The sequence below is a fragment of the Aythya marila genome, assembly GCF_965140915.1.
Source record: "Aythya marila genome assembly, chromosome: 2".
NCBI classification, from domain to species: Eukaryota; Metazoa; Chordata; class Aves; order Anseriformes; family Anatidae; genus Aythya; species Aythya marila.
Window position 1 is genome coordinate 39420739 of NC_139043.1, and position 6000 is coordinate 39426738.

At 36.4% G+C, this 6000-nt stretch overlaps 1 long non-coding RNA gene across 1 annotated transcript in view; it reads left to right on the forward strand.

Annotated features, from left to right (window-relative positions):
- The window catches only part of LOC309875401, a 41209-nt gene extending 35500 nt beyond the window's left edge, over positions 1 to 5709 (forward strand). Inside the window, exons 7-8 of the long non-coding RNA XR_014317031.1 lie at positions 1256 to 1656; positions 5041 to 5709. This is a non-coding gene — a long non-coding RNA (uncharacterized lncRNA). The remainder of the gene's footprint in view (positions 1 to 1255; positions 1657 to 5040) is intronic.
- Positions 5710 to 6000: the final 291 nt, after the last annotated feature.

The window sequence follows — 6000 nt, forward strand, 5'->3', positions numbered from 1 at the left end:
CATCAAGCCAGAAGTCTTCTTTCCATCTTTATCATTGCAGATTATAACCTTAGAGAGCACTTAGTGATGTGATCCCTAACAACTAGGATGGTCAATATGATTTAGTGGCTGTTAAAAGGGCCTCATTTCTACTTCCTTTTCAAATTATGTAGTTATTCCTCCTGTTACTGAATATTGGCAGAAAACAATGAAAATCTCATGAGAATTCATGATTTTTCATAGAGTTATTGTCAGTTTATCAGATGAAATTGTACAGGTACAGATGCAAGCATAGTGGAGAAAAGAGAAAAGTAAAGTAGGGGGAGTAGGCAGAGAGTAAACAGCTAATATAAAACTTTTTGGAGATTGTACGATTGTACTCATCATTAACAGTCCTACTTTCTCAACCCCCCCCCCAAAAAAAAAAAAAAAAAAAAAAAAAGACAGGAAAGACAGGAAAGGGTCAACACATTAAGATTTTTTCATTTTCTAATCTAATTTAGGGGCTCATAGCAACACACAAATCTCTTTAATTGTCTCTAATAAGTAAAATAGCATGAGACCCAAACTGTTGAAGATATTTCAGGAATTTTCATTTTTTTCATGCTTGCCTGCTTTTTGATGGTATTTCTTTTTATCTTCATTTGTACTGGTTGTTTCCTTTACAGATTAGAGTTGTACTTTTACTGGCTACATGTCAATTTCTTTATTTTAGGGCTCAGAAAAAGTTTCCAGCTCAAATCCTCCTAGGGTTTGGTTTGAGATTTTGTTGGTTGGTTTGCAATTGTGGAGGCAGTGACAGGAGACTTTCTCTTGAAGGTGCTGGGCCTCCTGCAAAGCCCTTCTTCTCTCCTTAGCAAGCCTGGTAGTAAATGCATTGTGTGTGTGTGTGTGTGTGTACATGTATGTGTGCATCCATAAATGGAACTCTTTCTGTGTTCCACACCTACTAAAACCATATGTTACCACTCCACGGTCTCCTTCAGCTTCCTAGGAAACCTCTGAAAGTTGGTCCCCTTATTCCTATCTGTGTTACTGACATTTTTTACCTTTCTGCCCACAGAGTTATAACATTTCTGGATCTAGTTTTAAAGAACGGTGAACACCAGCGCATATTTGTTACAACACCACTGTTGTTATTTTCAAACAGAAATTCAAATGGGACTGAAATCCTTTAGGCCTTGAATGAGCTTTCAGCATTATCTGGGCCTTTAATAATTCTCTAGGGCTAAAGAATTTAAATAATTACTGACCTTTTTTTTTTTTTTTTTTTCAGATATAAGCATTTCCTCAGCTGTCTGCACACAGCTATTCCTGTGGAGATCTAGATTTCCTGACCTTGATCCAGACATTATTTCTTACTATAAATAAATTTCCTCAGAAAGCTGCTCTCTATCACCCCAATTAGTCCTGTCTGGCATATGTCCATAGAAAACTTCCAGAAATTTAGCCTGAAATTAATGTGAAGTTACAGGTATTTCTGGGATTACATCAGAGCCAATGGAACCAAAGCAATAGGGTACAAATGATTGTATACATATTTTGGAGACATTTCAGTAGAAAATATATAAAGGCAGTATATGCAAAGCATACAGAAATATCACATCTATTGTTTGGACCAACTCTTCTCTGCTAATTTTTCAGTATACTGCTCTGGAGGAAAACGTGTCAGGAATAGTAAGTAATGGAAACCTAACAAATGTATTAAGTTTGTGAAATGGTAAGGACAAACATTTCATTTAGAAGATTTTGTGGCTTTGAGCTTCTGGTTAGATCACTTTCAAAATTCTATTATTGTTTGTAAATATATTGAGTTGATGATGTAAAGGATGCAAAAAGAGGAAAGAATCTGGCACCCCAAAATTTTTACAATTCATTACTCTTAGTAGCATCACAGCCTCTCCTATTTATCTATCAGTCAGTACTCTGACTTGAGAAAAGACACTGAAAATAAGAACCTTTGTTTCTATCTTGGTCTATTTAAAACTAGTTTATTTTAATCATACTAGCTAGCTTAAACTTTGTATTGGTTTATCTACCTTTTATGGTATTCTTAATACTCGTATCAGTCTAGTTCTTTTCTGAATTATCTCCCATTTCTTATTATTCTGCTGATCAAGATGACTCCAGCAAGGGTCATACCAACATATAAATAAAGAAAAAAAAAAAAACAAACACAAAACAAAACAACAACAACAACAAAAATCTTGCTACTTCACTCTGTCTCGATATGACTTAAGTGATCATAAATCCAAAATTTATGTAGATTTATAGAAGAATCCTTATGTTACCTTTCTTACAGCCCCAAAACATTCATCTCTCCAGCATATTTTGGAGTTAAGCTAATTTGATTATTCACCATTTCTGACAATTTTCTGAGTTACTTATTATTTTTATTATATTTTTATTACAAAATATAATCTTCATATGTAATCAAGATTCTTTACCCTACATATCATCATTCCATATTCAAAACTAGAGCATTTCCCACTTTCATAGAGAAATATTCCCTGTTTAGATACAATAACATTTGTTTTATGATAAATCCACATTATGGTCATTTTTTCTATATGTAATGTAATCCACAGACATTAAAAAATTAAGATGAGGTTTAATTCTTCCTCTTAAATATATAATTGTGTATCTATCCAAGCTCCTTAGTATCAGGCTTGTGATTTGGTTTTAGGTGTACCAGAAAATAACCACTTAGTCATGTGTGTTAAAAATGATTAAAAAAATCCTTTTTATGTGAAAATATTTTGAGTTTAACTTGAGTTGCATCTGATTTAAAAAGGGTTATTTTGCTCCAGCACAATACCTGTTGGACACAGGAGACTGTGATCCATAAAACTACAGGCATTTTTTTCATTACAATCTGAACATATACAACCAAAAGAAATGAGTGTAAATTTTTCCAGCAGAATATTCTGACTGGAAGAAAATTCTTGTGCTTTATTTACTGATTTCAGTTCTCTGGCAACAGGAACTATAAGACTTCATGACTTCACTTATTTGAGGCATAAATGTATGTGGGTGTGTTTGCATCTGCATATTTATACACGTGTTTGTGTGTTGTAGCCTCATGATCCAAGTAACATGTTATTGCCATCACCACTGACAGGCCACAAGCTGTGTATTTATGCTGCAAATTCTCAGAAGTAGGATTTGTCAGTCCTGATTTGTCTTGCTGGATCTTTGTTCTAGTTTGTTTAGCTAACAGCAATTTTCTAGTTACTAGGTAACTACTACCAATTTCTTTAGATTTTGTTTAGTTTTGTATGATTGTGTGCTGCAATGTCTATTGCTATGATAATTCTGATATATTTTTGTAAGTAATATTCAGTAAAAAACAGTAGTTATTCAGTGCACAAAGGACTATCTGTGACCTCATAATAATAATGTCATGTAGAGCATAGGCACAAGATGGTAACAGAGTCCTTGCAACTGTGGGTACGGGACAAATTAAGAGGCCCCAGCCCTGTAAATAATTCATCATTAGAGCATACAAACTAAAAGGAGAGTTATGTTTTTTTGAAAGATATTCAGTGAATTTTCAGTCTTAGCCTTATTTGTAAAAAATATGGTGGGGTAGGAATTTACACAACACCTTAAATGGTTAACAGATTCATCTACCCTTAAGATAAATACAATCCTGATATTTTCCACAGATTCCATCACTATCCCCACACCCCATTATTTTGAATTTTTCTCTATGAAACCTTCTGATGCTCCATCACAGAACTCTGTTGCCAGGGCTGAGACTTTTGTGCCACATCTAAGGGTTGTCACAGTCACTTCCACAACTAGTGTTTTGAAACTCTGTATATTATGAACTGCTAACTCTGCTCCCCTCCTAGCACTAGGACTGTTTAAAGGAGAGCAGTACAAGGAGTAGTTTAGCAGCAGTACTCTTTACCAACAAACTAGATTTTTTAACCTGTGCAACAGAATGAAGACCTCCGCTGTTTCCATTAAAGTGTTTGCTTTTGACACTTTGTATGACCTTGGGCTGATCATTCAAACAGGAATACTCTGACCCAGCACAGCAGTGATGAAACAGCCTGAAGGATAACTGTTAGGAATGATTCAAAGAGGCTTTCATTTCCCTTGCCCCAAACATGACCAAGTATCACTCTGTCTCAGCACAGAGCAGCCTTCATAGCACTTAGCTTTATATCTGTTGCCAACAATTTGTGCTCCATACTGCAGCAACCAGTTATGAATGATACTTTGATATCCCTTTCTTTTCTTTGGCCTGATCCTGCTCTGCTGTAAGTGCTGCAAGCTAAGAAAACTTCAGGTTTCTTGGTGTCTTTCATCAGACACCAAGGTGACATTTCTAGTCTTCTTTGCATTAAGAAAGCAAACTGAAACTAGCATGAGTTAAAGACATGTAAGCCCAAAAGAATCACCTATTGAGTTCACTTCTTAATACAGATCTCTATAAACATTATATCCCCTAGATGAATTTCTGTTTGTCGGTGATCCTGTCATATTTGCAACAGCAGAGAGACTGCTCGCTTAGATATTAGGAAAGGCTGTAAGAGTTGGGGATATTTGACCTGGGGAAGTGAAGGCTCTGGAGAGACCTCATTGTGACCTTTTAGTACTTAAACGGTTCTTATAAAAAAAGATGGAGAAGGACTCTTTACTTGGGTAGATAATGATAGGACAAGGCAGAATGGTCTTAAACTAAAAGAGGATAGATATAGACTAGATATTAGGAAGAAATTCTGCATTGTAAGTGTAGTGAGGCATTGGAACAGGCTACCCAGAGAAGTTGTGGATGCTCCATCCCTGGAGGTGTTCAAGGCCAGGCTGGATGGGACCTTGGCCAACCTGATATAGTGAGTGGCATCCCTGCCCATGGCAGGGGGGTTGAAGTTAGATGATCTTTAAGGTCCCTTCCAAACCAAGCCATTCTATGATGCTACGATCTGTAAGAATTACTGTGAGGACTCACTCATCACCTAGATTTGCTAGCAATGCAGGCAACTTTTTTTACACCTTCTTCTCCCTCATTCTGCTTCTGACCTTGTGTTGTTTGTGTTGTATCTACAGATTCCCTCCGGGCTCCAGAAGTCCTAATGTGGGCACTTGTGCATCCTGCTATATCACTACAGCTGCCCTAAGGAGACAATTATTACCTACTGCTCTTTCAGCCCTAATGGAAGGATGACCTGGGGGAGAGGCACAAACACATAGGCTGTTAGCTGAGGTAGTAGATGACTTAAAAAAACAAATACATTATTAACAACAACAAAAAAATAAAATTATATCAGAGCAACACAGCAGTCATGTCTGCAAAGTCATGTGACTGGTATCTCAGGTTGTGCTGGGAAAAAAAGAGCAGAGGGCTGGGCACAGGACAGCCTGGGAATCCGGGCAGCATGCCCACTACAAATTAACAGTCATGCATTAATTTTCTACCTTCTATTCAAAATGGCATCAAAAGCCTAAGTGTGATTTGATCAAAATAAACATACCTCCTGATCAACAAGCAACACACAAATCAGAACTAATGACTGTGAAAACTCATCATATGGGAAAGAAGAGGAATAGGTCAATGAGGGGAACCACAGAAACCAGAAATAAAACCTCCTGGTTTTACAAAAATTTAGTCCTACTTATGTGTTATTTCTTCCTCTCAGATTAAACACTGAAACAATTTCTTCAAAGTTTACCTGCATCTATCAGTTGTGGAATAGAGACACTACCGCATTATAACACCACTTAATGTCTGTTCCAGGGCATTTGATAGATAATTATATTTTAACACCAAAGGTACAAGACTTATCATGAGAGTATGAGCAATAAATGCATTAAAAGAAATAAATGTTGCTTATGGATGGTCTGAGAACAGAAAGGAAAGACTGCACATGCTGAGGAAATGAGAGTTACACAGTGAACTCAATTAATTCATTTTTTTAAAGAGCTTTGAAGTTCTATACTGATGTTAAGCAACAATCCAACTGCTACCCGTCCTCTGACTTGCTTTATTATTTCACAGCCATAATCACA